Raw genomic sequence first — 20,567 nt, 5'->3', positions numbered from 1 at the left:
TATACTTAAAAATGAGGAATTTTTAAAAATGTTTAGCTTTTATTTTGAAACATTTATACAAAAAAAATTCTTCAAAGTATTAACCATTGTTAGGTATGACCTTTTCCCATTTTTCTGGCAACATAGGGATTCCAAGGCAAAATAACTGGTCATCTTGCTCATCTTTTAAGGCCAACAAAGAGAAGCGTATTTGTGTAGATAAGAGCGTTCTGCATCGATCAAAATAAATAGTATTTGGACTGGGCACGGTCTGGACTAGTGAGTCTTTTTATACTTTGGTGATTTGGACCTGCAGTTGCCCTTTTTTTGACAAAATAATATTGCTAATTTTCTGCCCTCTTCCATGATATATCTCAATAAATTTATTGCCAGTAAAAAAACGCCATAAATGCGAGAGGAAATCGGAGGTTGTCTGATCGCCTGTGATTATTGAATGAACGAATTTTACACTTTTCGCTTTTGCCATTTTTCAGTTCTATTGAAAATCCTTTGAAATCTGACCAGTTGTAATGAAATTAAAGCAAATATTTAAAACAGTTTTAAGAGTACACCAATTCTTTATCTTAACCATTTCTTTCCTAACTTACTATCTAAACTACCTGCTGCTGGTTTAAATTTTTTGAAAATCCAATAGCATGAGTATTTGATGATGATATCATAAAATTAAAAATCAACAATGTCTGGTCGTGAAAATTTACAATAATAAAAAAAACAAAGTTTTTGTTTCAAATAAAGAAAAATACAAGGGAAAATATGGAAAAACAAAACAGCACTAGTGAAATATGACAGTGTAAAATCTGTAGAAATATTTTTTTTTTTAAAAAAACCTGGCACCAAGTCTTTGTGAAAACTTTTGCCAAAAACAAAAAAAAGGAGAGCATTCACAGATGGTTATTCTGTAATAAAATACACAATATTTTTTCAGCAATTTACCTAAAGCCAAAAGAAGCAAAAGTTTTATTTTTCCAAAAAAAAACCGGCTATAAAAATAAATATTACACAACTCCAAAAAGGACAAACGGGAAAAGAGAACATTTAAAAAAGGACTATATTTTTTATTTTTGGCAGCACAACGCAAAGTATTAAGCCAGCCACCCTTTTAGATTAAGATTCTGTTTTATTTCAGTGAAAAGCATGCTGCCATCAGTGGGCAGGGTGTCTTTTGTTTTTGGTGGAGGGGTGGGTGTTTGTGACGTGTTCAAAATAAAACAGTTTAACTGGGATTTACATGTCCTGTTTATACAATAATGTCTCCATTTTGATCAGACCTGGTTTGTTTGCAGCAGAATTTTTGTTTTATCTTTTTGTTTTCTATATGAGATTTTCATGGCCTTTATTTTGTAGTGTGATGATGTCCTTGTAACAAGTATTATTTGTTGAGTCATGTTTTAAACCAGCCAGTTAGTGGTTGATTACGTATATTGCAAATGTATTTAACTTATTTGCAGATGGTAACAGAGGCAGTGATTTGAATGGGATTTATCTAGACAATAAATTGGTGTTAAATTCTTTTTTAATATTTTTTTAAATATAAAAATTTTAAGGCATGTTGAGGGTAGTAGGAATGAGGAAGATATTTGGAGACCTTCACAAAGGGGTTGTCATTGAGGTTTGACAACCCCCTTTACTTTAGTTTCATTCAGTTTGAGAATATTCATCTAAGATACTTATGAAATTCTAATTTGATTTAAACTAGTTCCTCTGCCTGTTTGTGTAAAACACTCTAAAGTCAATACTAATGAATTTCTCATAACAATGTTTAAGTTAAAGAAAATTTTATCTTAAAAAAAAATTTTTTTGATGAAAAAAAATTTCGGGTTAAAAATTATTTTTCCCGATTTTGACCCATTGCAGGTCCAAATTGCTATGGCATTATATACTTCGTTGGAAAGGTCTTTAAAATATCTATCATTAGACATCCATATTGTCTATATTATTGACTTAGTAATCCAGATATAGACCAAAAATTGGTCATCGAGGTAGTCGTTGTTTTTTGCTTATATCTCAGCCATTTGTGGGCCGATTTTCTCGATTTTAAATATTAACCGAACCGGGACTATAGCGGATAAATTGATGTATAAATCAAGTATGCAAGTTATTTGGGAGCTACTGAATGCTGATTTCAACATACATATATACATGGGCACATGGCTATATCGACTCCGCCATCTATAACAATCCAGAATATATATATTTTATGGGTTTCGCAAATGAAAAATGTTGAAATTACAAACTTATATAGAAACTTGCCATCATGGTGAAGGTTTTCCCCAAACAATTAACAAACATTGTAACACTAGCTTCTAAAAATATTCCAATTATGTTAAATATTTAAATATGCCAATCATTTTCTCTCATTCTCATTCTCCCTATAATAAATAAATGATTAATTAACTACAAAATACCTAAAGGTCATTGACAATGGAATAAGTATGTGACTGCGAATGATTAAGGGTCACAAAAGTATTAAATATTTCTGCTCACATTCATTTATATCATTAGGAGAATGTTCACATTTACACATTGGTCACACTATTCAATTCTTTACATAAACACTGATATAAGTCACGTGTCACTGTAACATTTCTGTCAATGTTTTACACCACCTCCGTTGCTTTGGTGTCTGATGTTTGTCACTCACTGTGTTTTGTATTGCTGACTATCTATCTTGCTGTCTGAAGTTTTGTCTGTCCAGCTGTCTGTAACATGTCAGTGTTCAACATACAAAATGACCAGAGCATTAATGCCCCCAAAAATTTTGTTTTACTTCATATTAATGTGGCAAAAAAAAAATCGTCAAACGAAAAACAGTGAAATCTTTTAATAAAGGACATAACACCTAATGTCAATATTTTAATAAAGAATCATATTTTGTATAATTTAACTTAAGTTGCCAAATGCTAGAGATTTCACTGTTTTTTTTACTGTATTAATTCTAAGATTTTTATCAAGAGTATGTGAAATGATTAATGAGTTTTGTTAGATTAATAAACATATTGTACTTTTACAGTTTTATTTTGGTGATTTATTTGGATTTAAAGAAATTTCAGTTTTGTAAAACAAATCTTTAGTTTTACAGCGATTACTATTTGGCGATAAAACAATTTATATTTCGGCTTATTGCCTGTCACAGTATGCAAATTTGGAACATATTTTATGAGATTTAATATTGAGATAAGTTAAACCTTTGTCAAATTAGTATTTTTAGAAATTTCTGGTTCCTTCAGACTTCTGCTCCATAAGAAAACTTGAAATTTCTCATATATTTGGACGAAAGTATTAGAAGTTCAGTCATCATTCCGCTTTAGATAAATGTGAACAGGTTCAAAACTATTTTGACTTATTTGATTTATCATGCTGACATTTGTCTACTAATATTAAAGCACAAAAGTATAGAAGTATAAAAGTATAAAAGTATAAAAGTATAAAAGTATAAAAGTATAAAAGTATAAAAGTATAAAAGTATAAAAGTATAAAAGTATAAAAGTATAAAAGTATAAAAGTATAAAAGTATAAAAGTATAAAAGTATAAAAGTATAAAAGTATAAAATTATAAAAGTATAAAAGTTAAAAGTATAAAAGTATAAAAGTATAAAAGTATAAAAGTATAAAAGTATAAAAGTATAAAAGAATAAAAGTATAAAAGTATAAAAATATAAAAGAATAAAAGTATAAAAGTATAAAAGTATAAAAGTATAAAAGTATAAAAGTATAAAATTATAAAAGTATAAAAGTATAATCGTATAAAAGTATAAAAGTATAAAAGTATAAAAGTATAAAAGTATAATCGTATAAAAGTATAAAAGTATAAACGTATAAAAGTATAAAAGTATAAAAGTATAAAAGTATAATTGTATAAAAGTATAAACGTATAAAAGTATAAAAGCATAAAAGTATAAAAGTATAAAAGTATAAAAGAATAAAAGTATAAAAGTATAAAAGTATAAAAGTATAAAAGTATAAAAGAATAAAAGTATAAAAGTATAAAAGTATAAAAGTATAAAAGTATAAAAGTATAATTGTATAAAAGTATAAACGTATAAAAGTATAAAAGCATAAAAGTATAAAAGTATAAAAGTATAAAAGAATAAAAGTATAAAAGTATAAAAGTATAAAAGTATAAAAGTATAAAAGTATAAAAGTATAAAAGTATAAAAGTATAAAAGTATAAAAGTATAAAGAATTATAAAGGGCAAGGTCTGGACTATGAGGCGGGCGACCTGTAGTTTTGACCACAACGTTTACGTGGACAATCAGCCATCAGATGGACAGATTGAAGAACACAAATTCTTAATAATTTTCAAAGTCATTTGATCTTTAGTTAGGAAAAAATTTGGCCAAATTTCGGATTTTTTTTCGTATTTTAGGTTAGGTATAAAATGCCAAAAAAAACACCGGTTTCAGTTGGACTCTATACCTTATGTTTTATACTTCAATCAACTTTTAATGTTTAATATTGTTTTTTTTTTAATTCATTTTTTCCTACCAGCTGACATGTCATTAAAATGCTCATCAGTTTTACATTTTAAACAGCTTTATTTTTCTATTTCTAAGCACATGTTGTTTTAACAATGTTTTTTTTTCAAATAATTTTGTCTCCAACAAAATCTTCTTAAGTACTAAATATAACAGAAAAACAACTAAAGAAAACAAAATTAAAAACATGTTACAACATGCTAAAACATGTTGAGACAAAAAATTAAAAAAAAATCTATTTCCCTTATATGCCAGCAAGGAGTTTTTCTAAACGAAGTTTTTACTTAAAATTTGAAAGTTTTGTCTCATACTTTAAGGAAAAGACGAGAAAATGTTTTATTCTTAAGTGGTTTTAATGGTTTTCCGGTTGTAAAAACAAGGGGCAACATTTTGTTCACTTTTTCAAGTAAAAGACAGTAAATATTTTAAGAATTTTGCTAAAACAAAATTAAACTAAACAATAACATTAGTTTTGCGTTATAAAGGTCTTTAAAATTGTTTTACCCTTAACTTTTTTTTATAACTAAAGGGTGTTCCAATAGGGACTACCTTTGAAAGATGATAGAGGCCATATTGTTGAAGCTACATCTTTGGAAATGGCTGTCATTTGTTCAGTTTGTTTTTCTAAATCATCATGGACGGCTATGGCGTTCAACAACACATGCTAAAGATGAAATTATTCTATCAAAATGGGCGTTATGTTTGGACAATGTGCCGCAGGCTTCGCCCATTTTACGGTGATGCCCATTTCTGGATGAATGAGTCTGGATGAATGAGTCAGTTATAGTTGAAGTTCAATTCTAGTTCAGTTCAGTTCAGTTCTAGTTCAGTTCTAGTTCAGTTCTAGTTCAGTTCTAGTTCAGTTCTAGTTCAGTTCTAGTTCAGTTCTAGTTCAGTTCTAGTTCAGTTCTAGTTCAGTTCTAGTTCAGTTCTAGTTCAGTTCTAGTTCAGTTCTAGTTCAGTTCTAGTTCAGTTCTAGTTCAGTTCTAGTTCAGTTCTAGTTCAGTTCTAGTTCAGTTCTAGTTCAGTTCTAGTTCAGTTCTAGTTCAGTTCTAGTTCAGTTCTAGTTCAGTTCTAGTTCAGTTCTAGTTCAGTTCTAGTTCAGTTCTAGTTCAGTTCTAGTTCAGTTCTAGTTCAGTTCTAGTTCAGTTCTAGTTCAGTTCTAGTTCAGTTCTAGTTCAGTTCTAGTTCAGTTCTAGTTCAGTTCTAGTTCAGTTCTAGTTCAGTTCTAGTTCAGTTCTAGTTCAGTTCTAGTTCAGTTCTAGTTCAGTTCTAGTTCAGTTCTAGTTCAGTTCTAGTTCAGTTCTAGTTCAGTTCTAGTTCAGTTCTAGTTCAGTTCTAGTTCAGTTCTAGTTCAGTTCTAGTTCAGTTCTAGTTCAGTTCTAGTTCAGTTCTAGTTCAGTTCTAGTTCTAGTTCAGTTCTAGTTCAGTTCTAGTTCAGTTCTAGTTCAGTTCTAGTTCAGTTCTAGTTCAGTTCTAGTTCAGTTCTAGTTCAGTTCTAGTTCAGTTCTAGTTCAGTTCTAGTTCAGTTCTAGTTCAGTTCTAGTTCAGTTCTAGTTCAGTTCTAGTTCAGTTCTAGTTCAGTTCTAGTTCAGTTCTAGTTCAGTTCTAGTTCAGTTCTAGTTCAGTTCTAGTTCAGTTCTAGTTCAGTTCTAGTTCAGTTCTAGTTCAGTTCTAGTTCAGTTCTAGTTCAGTTCTAGTTCAGTTCTAGTTCAGTTCTAGTTCAGTTCTAGTTCAGTTCTAGTTCAGTTCTAGTTCAGTTCTAGTTCAGTTCTAGTTCAGTTCTAGTTCAGTTCTAGTTCAGTTCTAGTTCAGTTCTAGTTCAGTTCTAGTTCAGTTCTAGTTCAGTTCTAGTTCAGTTCTAGTTCAGTTCTAGTTCAGTTCTAGTTCAGTTCTAGTTCAGTTCTAGTTCAGTCCTAGTTGAGTTCTAGTTCAGTTCTATTCCATATTTATTGGCATCGTTAGGGCTTTTGTTTTATTTAAATTTCAAGATAGAAAGCGCTTAACGAAAGACCCTTTAGTTACTTAAAAGGGAAATCAGATTGAGTCTGTTTAAAAACAGCACAGAACCCTTTTTCTCTATTTCATACTTGAGTTTTTCAAATTGATTTAAGTTTTGCGAAAAAGTAATTTGTAAATTTTGTGTTTATTTTTGCTTCCCTTACATTCCTTCTAATGATTGTTACGTCTGGCAGTTTAATGGAATTTATATCAAGTACTTGTTAGGTTGTTGCTGCTGCTATTCAAAACAATAGAGTGCGTTTTTTTGCTGGTGTTTTAGCTTTAATTGTCTTGTAAATTGTAACCCAAAGATCAAGTTAATTTGTAAAATGATTTTATAAGTGTTAAGCTAAAATCGTACCGTGCAGGAATTCAACAACAACTTGGGCGAACAAATTGTGAGAAATTTTAATTAAAAAGTATTCAAGTATTTAACGAGTACTGGTTGGTGGTGTAGCAATGAACAATAATGAAAAGCTTAAGGTAAATCAATAATAAAGTTATAGAGAAAACTATGAAGGTAATTTTTGTTAAATATTTGAAAATAATTTAATATTCAGGCAAAGCAAAAGGGGGAGTTTTGAAAGGATATCAAAAGGTTGAATGAACCTGAAGTTTAAGGAGTTTGTACAATTTGGTATTACAGTTTAATTAAGCTGGTTAAATCGTGAAATTATTGTACAAATATTTCTCTTTCATTTAATTATTTAACAACTACAAAATTCACTAAACCATGACCAGATTATGTTATTGCTCTTATACGATTTAATTATAAGTTACCATGAGGTTGATAATCATGATGATGTTGCTCTATATTTACAATTTTGTTTATTACAACTAATTAGAACAAAAGTTGTCATCATCAACATTAGTTCAGCTCTAATAAACAATAAGAATTTTGAAAATATTCTTTAAATTCCCTCCACCCCGAAAACCTCAATACTCCCAAAATACTTACAATCACGTACAGATACATTTCAGCCAAACAAATACATGTTTATTCCTGAACAAAACATGTCGATGACGACCTAAAGTATTGACTGCTGCTGAACTAAACAAACATCTGTTAATCAAATTAACAATTTTATTAAATACTTTTATATATCTCTATCTAAACACCAGATACTCAACAAAATAGCAAAACATTGCTTGGAAAATTGTATCGGAAAGATACAAAAAAAATGTGTCTAAACACTTGTTGTTTTGAAGTCTTTAGTAAAATAACAAAAAAAAAATACAAAATTCATAAAATATTCGAAACATGTCGAAACAATAATTGTCATTAGTAAAGAGTTTAAGCAATAAATTTCTACAGATAGCTGAGGCAAAAAGCAATAAAAATATCACAGGAAATACACACCTCTTAAATTCAGGGGAGATATAGAATTTTCATTCATGCAGTTCGAAATAGACACAGAGAGAGCGAGCGAGCAGAGCTACATAAATATTTTGTTAGTGAAATGTAGGTGGTGATTTTGTGTTAAATTTATGGGATTTTCTTAAATTTTAAATTAGAATTTTTTTGAGCACAATTTGTCTGCTGTGTTTCAACTAGAAAAATATTAAGGGTGGCTCTGAAAGGTTGTATAAATAAGTTTTATTAGCCTTAATACTTTAAGCAGATACACAAAAATGGTCTATAACTTTTAAATGGTGGATGATGAAACTGGTCTTTTGAGCCAATATGTAGAGAATTCGAATATCTAAACACTTTTTATTGTGAAACATTTGTACAATATAAATTTATTCCAAGTATTGGCCATTGTTAGCTATGAACTTTTCCCATCTTTCCGGATTCCGCACTGCTCAACTTTTGAGGCCAAGAACGAATCAAGCTATTATCGGATACTCTGTTACAAAGTGAAGCGTATGCCAGAGAGAGCGTTCTGCATCGATCGAAACAAATAGTAGTCGGACGGGGCAAGGTCTGGACTATAAAGCGGCTGAGGCAAAACTTTCCAAACACTTCAGTCTAAATACTTTTTAACCGGTATTGCAACATGTGGCTGAGCGTTGCCATGATGGAGTATTACGGTTTCTGGCCGCATATTCTGGGCGTTTTTCGGCCAATGCTTGCTTCAAATGAATCAGTTGCGTTCGGTTTAGGTTCACTATGATGGTCTGGTCACCAAATACAAAGAATTACCTTAGCGCCATGGATATTTGTCTTTGGTGACGCTTCGGATTATCGTAATGGATCCATTTTTCATTGCAAATAATGATTCGGTGCAAAAATGATTTTTTTTTGTAGCGTTGAATTCGTATGGTACCCCAATTCCTGTTTTGGATGAATCCTGCTGCTCGCAAACGTTTTGAAATTGCTGCTTGAGTAGCTCCCAATGCTTTTGCAAGCTCTTGTTGAGTTTTACAACAATCTTCATGGAGTAATTGGTCTTCAAACTTTTTTGGCTGGTCTGGGTGATCTTCGTCTTCCGTGTCAAAATCCGTGTTCAAATGATACTCCATCTATTGTAAATCTCGTATTTTTAGGTCATACAGCCTATACTTTTATACTCATGTACTTCTATACTTTCATACTTTTATACTCTTTATACTTTTATTACTTTTATACTATTATACTTTTATAATTTTACGCTTTTATACTTTTACGCTTTTATAATTTTATACTTTTACTCTTTTATACTTTTACTCTTTTATACTTTTATAATTTTATACTTTTATATTTTTATACTTTTGTACTTTTATACTATTATGCTTTTATAATTTTATACTTTTATAATTTTTATACTCTTATATTTTTACACTTTTACACTTTTACGCTTTTATACTTTTATAATTTTATAATTTTATACTTTTACTCTTTTATACTTTTACGCTTTTATACGTTTATAATTTTATACTTTTATAATTTTATACTTTTATATTTGTATACTTTTATACTATTATGCTTTTATACTTTTTATACTCTTATATTTTTATACTTTTATACATTTATACTATTATGCTTTTATAATTTTATACTTTTATAATTTTTATACTTTTATATTTTTACTTTTATACTTTTATTCTTTTATACTTTTATACTTTTATACTTTTACACTTTTACGCTTTTATACTTTTATACTATTATGCTTTTATAATTTTATACTTTTATAATTTTTATACTTTTATATTTTTACATTTTTATATTTTTATATTTTTATATTTTTATATTTTTATATTTTTATATTTTTATACTTTTATACTTTTATACTTTTATACTTTTATACTTTTATACTTTTATACTTTTATACTTTTATACTTTTATACTTTTATACTTTTATACTTTTATACTTTTATACTTTTATACTTTTATACTTTTATACTTTTATACTTTTATACTTTTATACTTTTATACTTTTATACTTTTATACTTTTATACTTTTATACTTTTATACTTTTATACTTTTATACTTTTATACTTTTATACTTTTATACTTTTATACTTTTATACTTTTATACTTTTATACTTTTATACTTTTATACTTTTATACTTTTATACTTTTATACTTTTATACTTTTATACTTTTATACTTTTATACTTTTATACTTTTATACTTTTATACTTTTATACTTTTATACTTTTATACTTTTATACTTTTATACTTTTATACTTTTATGCTTTTATACTTTAATAATTTTATTTTTTTATACTTTTATGCTTTTATAATTTTATACTTTAATAATTTTAATTTTTTATACTTTTATATTTTTATACTTTTATACTTTTATACTTTAATAATTTTAATTTTTTATACTTTTATGCTTTTATAATTTTATACTTTAATAATTTTATAATTTTATATTTTTATATTTTTATATTTTTATATTTTTATATTTTTATATTTTTATATTTTTATATTTTTATATTTTTATATTTTTATACTTTTATACTTTTATACTTTTATACTTTTATACTTTTATACTTTTATACTTTTATACTTTTATACTTTTATACTTTTATACTTTTATACTTTTATACTTTTATACTTTTATACTTTTATACTTTTATACTTTTATACTTTTATACTTTTATACTTTTATACTTTTATACTTTTATACTTTTATACTTTTATACTTTTATACTTTTATACTTTTATACTTTTATACTTTTATACTTTTATGCTTTTATACTTTAATAATTTTATTTTTTTATACTTTTATGCTTTTATAATTTTATACTTTAATAATTTTAATTTTTTATACTTTTATATTTTTATACTTTTATACTTTTATACTTTAATAATTTTAATTTTTTATACTTTTATGCTTTTATAATTTTATACTTTAATAATTTTATAATTTTATACTTTTATATTTTTATACTTTTATATTTTTATACTTTTACGCTTTTACACTTTTATAATTTTATACTTTTATAATTTTATACTTTTACTCTTTTATACTTTTACGCTTTTATACGTTTATAATTTTATACTTTTATAATTTTATACTTTTATATTTGTATACTTTTATACTATTATGCTTTTATAATTTTTATACTTTTTATACTCTTATATTTTTATACATTTATACTATTATGCTTTTATAATTTTATACTTTTATAATTTTTATACTTTTATATTTTTATATTTTTATACTTTTATACTTTTATAATTTTATACTTTTATAATTTTTATACTTTTATATTTTTATATTTTTATACTTTTATACTTTTATACTTTTATTCTTTTATACTTTTATACTTTTGTACTTTTATACTTTTATACTTTTATTCTTTTATACTTTTATACTTTTATACTTTTACACTTTTACGCTTTTATACTTTTATACTATTATGCTTTTATAATTTTTATACTTTTATATTTTTATATTTTTATATTTTTATATTTTTATATTTTTATATTTTTATATTTTTATACTTTTATACTTTTATACTTTTATACTTTTATACTTTTATACTTTTATACTTTTATACTTTTATACTTTTATACTTTTATACTTTTATACTTTTATACTTTTATACTTTTATACTTTTATACTTTTATACTTTTATACTTTTATACTTTTATACTTTTATACTTTTATACTTTTATACTTTTATACTTTTATACTTTTATACTTTTATACTTTTATACTTTTATACTTTTATACTTTTATACTTTTATACTTTTATACTTTTATACTTTTATACTTTTATACTTTTATACTTTTATACTTTTATGCTTTTATACTTTAATAATTTTAATTTTTTATACTTTTATGCTTTTATAATTTTATACTTTAATAATTTTAATTTTTTATACTTTTATATTTTTATACTTTTATATTTTTATACTTTTATACTTTTATACTTTAATAATTTTAATTTTTTATACTTTTATGCTTTTATGCTTTTATACTTTTATACTTTTATACTTTTATACTTTTATACTTTTATACTTTTATACTTTTATACTTTTATACTTTTATACTTTTATACTTTTATACTTTTATAATTTTTATTCATTCATATTTTTAAACATTCCTTATTTTAAAACAATATGGTTGAATATCAGTCAATGTTTGATCTGATTTGAATATTTACAGCAAAAATATTAAATATTTGTATCCACAAAATTGTTTCCCCAAACAAATTTTTTAATCAAAACATTTTACCCAAAACATCTTCATGCTAATTTGTATACCCTTCACTTTCGTGAGAAGGGTATATATAAGTTTGTCATTCCGTTTGTAATTTCTACATTTTTCATTTCCGACCCTATAAAGTATATATATTCTGGATCCTTATAGATAGCGGAGTCGATTAAGCCATGTCCGTCTGTCTGTCTGTTGAAATCAATTTTCTGAAGACCCCAGATATCTTCGGGATCCAAATCTTCAATAATTCTGTCAGACATGCTTTCGAGAAGTTTGCTATTTAAAATCAAAATCGGTCCATAAATAACGGAGATATGAGCAAATAACCGGGACAACCTCGATTTTGACCTATTTTTGATCTACAGTGGTGGCCAGGAATTTAAGACAAAAATTGTTTGCTAAATTCCACGTGATTGCCTATTATTTTTTCAAATATTTCCACAAATATGCATGAGGACTGTTTTAACACATAAGTGTATTTTATTCGATTGTGTCAATTCATACATGTTCACCACGAACACATAAAATCTTTCTACAACTTGACCAAAAAAAATTATTTTTAAATAAACATATTTTCTCACATTTATATCATTATATTTTTATTATTATAAAATATTCGGACCAAATTTCGTATTTTTAGTTCCATCATATCATGTTATTAACAGCGGATGTTCGCTGAGGTGGGTCAACGTATTTCCACATATCTTTGTTCAAATATGTTTTACGGATTTTTCAAAACATTTTTGAGAAACTAGAAACATTAATAATAAATTGTATACCCTTAGAGGTCCTTTTATTTTGGCTCTATCGCACTTAAAATTCAGTTGATGAAAAAAATTCAACTATTTGTCTTAAATTGTATATCTGGATTATTAAGTCATTAATATAGACAATATGGATACCTAATGATAGATATTTCAAAGTCCATTGCAACGATGTAGATAAGGCTATAGTAAGTTAGACCTACAATGGGTCAAAATCGGAAAAAATATTTTTTAACCCGATTTTTTTTCATCAAAAAATTTTTTTTGTCATACATTTTTTTACCAAAAAAGAAAATTTAAAAAAATTTGGAAAAACTTTTTTTAAAAAAAATTAAATAACAATTTCATAAAAAAAAAAATTTGAAAAACAATTTAAAAAATTTAAATTTTGTTTACCTAAAAATATTTAAAAAAATATATTTTAAAGTATAATTTGGTGAAGGATATATAAGATTCGGCACAGCCGAATATAGCTCTCTTACTTGTTTTTAATCAGATTTATTATCAACGTGATTCAAATATTTTTAAAAAATTTCTGTATCAATTTTGTTTTCTTTTTATTAAAAAAAGTAATTTTGTAATTTAAAAAAAAAAAATAAAAAAAATTCTTGTCAGAAGTGGGATTCGAACCCACGCCCTCAGAGAGGACCAGAACGCTCGAGAAACACTTTGTTGAAACAAAGCAAGTTGTAACACTTGAGTCTGGCGCCTTAGACCGCTCGGCCATCCTGACATATAACGGTTACCTGGCAGAGTGGCAACGAGTGAAACACTAGTACTATAATAAACGATTTGTAATCTAAAAGAAAATATTTATTTCTAAAAATAAAACAAAAATAAATGACAAGAAAATCTTGAAAAAAATCAAGAAAATTTAATTCAAATTTAGCTGTAAAAGAAATTTGAATAAAGAAAACAATGGTAAAATTATAGAAAGTTGTTGCCAAAGCTGTTTATAGAAAACATTTCCTTTTATTTATGGTGCAATTACTACAAATCCTTTATAAATACGAAAAGTTTTAATATTTTTGTTTACTACAACATTAAATTAATTGCTAGATTTCCTCAACTATAAATATAAATAATTTCTGCTCTAAAGACTTTTATGTTTAATAAACATCCATTCATTCATCCATCCACCCACCACTTCTCAAATTCCTTTAATTATAGAAATATTTAACAAAACTACACCCACTCCTTCAGCTTTTGTTTCCTGAACTTCTAGAATGTGAAAAAGTTTCTGACATGTTTATTATTTTACGCAAAATCATTAACATTTGTCATCATAATTATCATTGTTATGTGTGTTTTTTTTTGTTTTTTGGGAACATCATCACCAAGATAATAATGATTTTTACTGCTAAGGGGGGGTTTGAGAGATAACTGTTGTCATATTTGTTAATGATTGCAAACGATGACATCCCTCATATGAGAGCTTTCAGGATGACGTGACAATGATGACAAGTGATTTATCATGGTGTTCGGTTGTCCTTTAAATAACGACAAAAAAAGCATCATGTTTTCATTGCGACATTTTTATAAAATAATGAACAAGGAAATAGTTCAGATTACTTAATTAAGTAACATGAACTGGAAGTTTTAGAACCACATACGAAGATGGCTTTAGTTGTAATAGCGAGCTCCAGTTTTAATCATAAATTGGTTACCATGATACTGTAGCAGTGGTCGGCACTCATAGCCACCAGGGGACGAGCATAATCGGTAAATAATACGAATCTTATCGAAGTTCAGTTTCAGAGTAGCTGGTCAGATGACAAAAGAAAGAGAAAGTGCATAACATGTTATTAATATCCTGCTACGAAGTTCTCTTTCTGCCTACCATTGCTCTACAGCAAACCTGTTTAACTCAAATATAATTTGTCTCCAGAAGTATGATGCTACTAGTCCAGGAAGCAAAGCTATATACATCTCTCCTAGTTCTCTCTTAACCTCAAATCCATTTCAATTTCCCTGTTCTAGATGGAAAGATGGCCCTGCCATAGAAATAATAAAGATATTCTTAATACTTAGAAATCCAAAGTCTCATTTAACTTTTCATTTAACAATTCCCAACACACACACCTTCTAATTCCTGCTAACACATTAACTGTCTTTAGGTGGGTAATAAGTGAAACGTGACCCGTCAGCAATGGGTCAGTCAAGGAATATTAAGTACCCCTGAAAGTTTGTGTTTCATTTATGGCGGCCGCACTCATTAAAACCTAACAAATTTTATGAGTTTTCCTACACACAAGACACCGTACGAAACACACAAGATTAAGATAATGAAACATTAACCGCAAGTGCAAAAATTACTTGCCACCACCAACACACTACAGCCATTATCATATACAAAACATACTCCACCAGTTACATACAACGCAGTCAACATGTAGCCAACCATCATATTTCCCAAACCACAATGAAAAAACCAAAAAAAATAACATTAAATTATCATATGACCCACAGGAAGAAATAAAAAAAAAAAACACACATATGACAGCTAAATTAACTGTTAAGCTGTCAAGAACAGTAAAACGGCTACACAAAACTGTAGAAAAACCGAAAAAAATAACAAATTAAACTAAAAGAAACTGCACTTATAACAACCTCAATTTACGTTAAGTCTTAGGAAAACCATTGTAAGCAACCTCAAAGGGAAATTGTGGCAAGTTTTTTGCGATAATAAATGTTTAGCTAAACGCAAGTACATTTTACACATGGCAATTTACTTGTAGGAATATCTAGAAGTTGATCCTATACGACCATTGAATGTGCTACACATAATTCTTCTCACAACTCTTTGTCACCAGCTCTTCGGACCTCGCGTAATCTCGAAAAGGATGAAGCTTTGTTTTGAGGGAACAAATAGACTCCAAAACTGCTAAAGAAATTTTGGTATTTCTTGGGTGATTACCAACATTATAATAGGGAAATATTCACCATTCTTCTAAAACTTTCCATATATTTCTTCAACCCCCCTTCAATAGTTGTCGGGAATAAATAGACTCCAAAATTGCCTAAAAGAATTTTTATATTTCTTGGGTGATTACCCACATTCTAATAGGGAAAGATTCTCCATATTTCTGATAATCTCCATATGTTTCCTCAACTCCTCCAAAAAAGTTGTAATCCCTCACTTTGATCGTCAGTCATTCACTAGCAACGAATCCGTACGAAGAAAGGAAGTTGACTCCTTATAATGTGACTTATATATATGTAAAGGCTTCAACTGCTAATGCAGAAGATCCTGCAAAATAAGATTGATCGTAATACCTCGTCAGCCAATTACGGCTGTGTAAATTCAGGAAGTGTGAGACTCATAATTTGAGATGAAGAACGTCACTATTTTAAAAATGTTAAACTGTTGTTTCAACTGCTAATGGAGAAAACCCTGCAATAGACATGAAACCTCAAAAGCATATTAAGGTCTTGGAAATCTCAGAACAAAGTATTTGCCGTCGTGAAGCAGAACATCACAACCTAAATGTTGTTAATGGCTTTGTAAGCAACAATGTGTGATCTTGAGGAGACAAGTTAGGAACTATATTGCTCTATAATTAATCTTGAAAATAAAATCAGTTCATCTGTTTGCTCTGAATTAGGGAGAATTCAAATAATTGATGATTTTAAGGTATAAAAAACGCACCGTCAGAGTAACGTTGCAGTTATGTGGCTGACGTGTCCGGGGAAATGAATTCGATACAATGTTTCATATGAGAGGAGAACGAACTCGTACTTGCGATGACGCTGCATTCACGAATCAATTCCGGAGCAAATAAAAGGTTTTCCAAACAAGACACATGTTGGATGGTTAAATGTCAGAATTTGTACTCCAAACAACTTTGAGGTAATATTTAGTTTAGGCGCGGATCCAGAAGGGGGTGAAATAGGAAATCCCCCCAAAACCGAAAAGTTTTCATATAAAAAAAGGAATAAAAAGAAAAATGTAGAACAAATTTTAATTTTTCCCCACCCCAAATGATTTAGTTCAACCTCCAACTGTTGTTAAATGACGATCTATTCCTTTGCATTGTTACAAATGTATCTTCAGTGCCTTAAGCTTTGTATTGAGTATCAAATTCCTTGGGAATGGAAACAAATTCTTGTCGTTTCTCTTCATTCCCGAATCTGCTTATTCTATTATAACATAATTAAGGAGGCTGTAAAACAATTTCAAGTGATTACGTTTCTCACCATCATCATTGGCTCATAATGTCGAAATCCTTTGACTGTGTAGCTTTCATTTCGCATCAACTCCACTGGGTACTGGATTCAGTGTTAAGTTCCTTAGGATTAGATTTCATCTCCTTCGTTCTTCATGAGGAACAGAGTTCTTAATTTACATTTCATTCCTTGTTGAACTTTGCTTATAACAAAATGCCTTAGAAGAGATAGCCTTCGAAAATCTGCCAGAATAATTTCATTTCAAAGGAGTTTGATAGCGATCTGATACTGGAATCCAACAGCGTGCAACAATTAAACAGATTATAAACTTTAGTTTTCGTATGGGGTGTGTCTGAATGACTTGAAGGATGAGAAGTGTGCGAACAACAATTCGTTTCCTTTGCTAGGTACTCAATTAGAATTGAACATTATTTATAATCAATCTTAATCGCATCTGGATCATTATTCTTCGTTGTATTAGAGAAACCAAACCTTAAACCACAACTTCTGTACTCAAGTTCAAGCTCTCAAACTTCTCTAATGTCATTACCTTCTTCTTAAGTCCAGGTGCTTCGAAGAGATGAAATGAATGGATCCTTTACTTGTATATGAACTACGCCGCTGCAATCTTCAAAAGATTATTCAAAGTCAGTGAAATTCCCTTGAATGTATATCCTCTTAATCGCATCTGGATCATCATTCTTCGTTGTATTTGAGAGACCAAACCTTAAACCACAACTTCTGTACTCAAGTTCAAGCTCTCAAACTTCTCTAATGTCATTACCTTCTTCTTAAGTCCAGGTGCTTCGAAGAGATGAAATGAATGGATCCTTTACTTGTATATGAACTACGCCGCTGCAATCTTCAAAAGATTATTCAAAGTCAGTGAAATTCCCTTGAATGTATATCCTCTTAATCGCATCTGGATCATCATTCTTCGTTGTATTTGAGAGACCAAACCTTAAACCACAACTTCTGTACTCAAGTTCAAGCTCTCAAGCTTCTCTAATGTCATTACCTTCTTCTTAAGTCCAGGTGCTTCGAAGAGATGCAATGAATGGATCCTTTACTTGCATATGAACTACGCCGCTGCAATCTTAAAAGATTATTCAAAGTCAGTGAAATTCCCTTGAATGGATATCCCTTGTCTATGATCTTATGATATTTTGCACTTGTGTTGGTATATCTGGGAGCTTATAGAGAGTTTGCCGCTAGCAGTTACTACGACCAGCCTAAGTAAAGCGTAAATCTCATGAAACTTAATGTCATTACCCTCTTCGTAAATCCTGCTGCTCCGAACAAATGTTGTAAGATCAATACCACTGCAATGCTCAGAAGATTACTGAAGCCGGGTTGCTGAAAATTGTCATGAATGGATATTCCTTGTCTATGATATTACTAACCTTTCAAATTGCAACCTTTCATTAAACTTAACAACGCCTCTTCAATGTTTAGAATATTATCGCATAAAACTTCAACAACTTCAAGTAGCTCCGCTTAGATTCGTTTCATTAGAAAGAAGCTGCGGTGACTATATCATGGAACTTCATTAACGGGGTTAAGACGATCACTGAAGAGCTTCGATTCGACATAGGAATCGTGTCTGCAGCAATGACAGTTTCTAATGGAACTTCTATTTTTGATGAAGGAGTTTGGAAGATTATTATCATTTAATGAAATATTTTTTATGGAAAGTTTGTATAAATATTCAAATTTCTTAATGTATTTCAACTGAAATTTTGTTTGTTCAAGAATGTTTGTATTTCCAAAATCAAATCTTTACCCAATTTACACTACAAACAGCTTGTTTTACAACAACCAATTAGCGAAAGTTGTATGGAAAATGGGAAATATTTAAAAAATAAACATATACCTAAAGAAAAACCGGTATTAAATAAGTATTTAATTTGATTTTATACCCGTATACTACAATATTTTCTTTATGACCAATAACACACTTGTACAAACTTATTAACTTGCTACGGAGTGTAGGTCTTGGCTGGCTACCAACAGCAGCAGCAGCAGTTACCCAAAATTTAATAACTTGCTTACAAATATTGTATAATTTATGACCATCTAAGCATAATCTTGCTTAGTGATTTAGTTTACATTTACTGTGATGTGTAACTTGTAGTTTTATTCATAACTGGAAGGTAGGTGTCGCTCCAATTTTGATGACATTTCTCCCCAGTCTGTTTTTTTTTCATATTAAGGTGATTTAATGGTTGGTCTTTGTTATTGACTGTATTTAGAGCAATATACATAGTTGCAATGTGTTTTTATTTATGTCTTCCTATATCCTATTTAGCCATAAAAACTTAAACCTGGTTTTATGTTGGCTGTAGCCATATATCAAGTATTACAATGTGTTATTTCTATTTTAGTACTTTACTGTTTTATAGCTATTTTATGTTGCTAAGTTTAATGGGTGGGGGTTCAGGGTTTGTCATGTTTACCCTTCGGCATTAAGATTGAAATAAAAATTCAATATTTCATAGAATTCTCGATACAAGAGTCCCGAGATTTGAATAAATAATAATACTTATCTGAATATTTTAAAAAGAAGACAAACATACCTGCAATTAGAAAGAGAAAAGGGTTAATTAGTATAAAATGTGTTGCATAAAAATTATAATGAAAAATTACATGTTTTCTTCTTTTTATATGGATACAATTGAACTTGAACTGAACTAGAACCTGAACTAGAACCAGAACTGAACTAGAACCTGAACCAAACCCAGAACCTGAACTACAACCTGAACTAGAAGCTGAACTAGAACCTGAAATAGAACCTAACTAAAACTAGAACTGAACTAGAACTGAACTAGAACTGAACTAGAACTGAACTAGAACTGAACTAGAACTGAACTAGAACTGAACTAGAACTGAACTAGAACTGAACTAGAACTGAACTAGAACTGAACTAGAACTGAACTAGAACTGAACTAGAACTGAACTAGAACTGAACTAGAACTGAACTAGAACTGAACTAGAACTGAACTAGAACTGAACTAGAACTGAACTAGAACTGAACTAGAACTGAACTAGAACTGAACTAGAACTGAACTAGAACTGAACTAGAACTGAACTAGAACTGAACTAGAACTGAACTAGAACTGAACTAGAACTGAACTAGAACTGAACTAGAACTGAACTAGAACTGAACTAGAACTGAACTAGAACTGAACTAGAACTGAACTAGAACTGAACTAGAACTGAACTAGAACTGAACTAGAACTGAACTAGAACTGAACTAGAACTGAACTAGAACTGAACTAGAACTGAACTAGAACTGAACTAGAACTGAACTAGAACTGAACTAGAACTGAACTAGAACTGAACTAGAACTGAACTAGAACTGAACTAGAACTGAACTAGAACTGAACTAGAACTGAACTAGAACTGAACTAGAACTGAACTAGAACTAGAACTGAACTAGAACTGAACTAGAACTGAACTAGAACTGAACTAGAACTGAACTAGAACTGAACTAGAACTGAACTAGAACTGAACTAGAACTGAACTAGAACTGAACTAGAACTGAACTAGAACTGAACT

General features: G+C 28.6%; 1 protein-coding gene and 1 non-coding gene across 2 annotated transcripts in view; both read right to left on the bottom strand.

The window, feature by feature from the left end:
* Window positions 1–20,567, bottom strand: part of CenG1A (Centaurin-gamma-1A) — a 357,592-nt gene that overhangs the window by 301,153 nt on the left and 35,872 nt on the right. The window lies entirely within an intron of this gene.
* TRNAL-CAA (transfer RNA leucine (anticodon CAA)) lies at window positions 13,452–13,575 on the bottom strand. The gene is made up of 2 exons: window positions 13,538–13,575; window positions 13,452–13,496 (listed from the first exon to the last, which is right to left on the bottom strand). It is a non-coding gene; the product is annotated as a tRNA-Leu (tRNA).

Source organism: Calliphora vicina, chromosome 2 (genome assembly GCF_958450345.1).
Source record: "Calliphora vicina chromosome 2, idCalVici1.1, whole genome shotgun sequence".
NCBI classification, from domain to species: Eukaryota; Metazoa; Arthropoda; class Insecta; order Diptera; family Calliphoridae; genus Calliphora; species Calliphora vicina.
The sequence above is the reverse complement of the archived record's forward strand: the minus strand, read 5'-3'. Positions and strand labels throughout refer to the sequence as shown.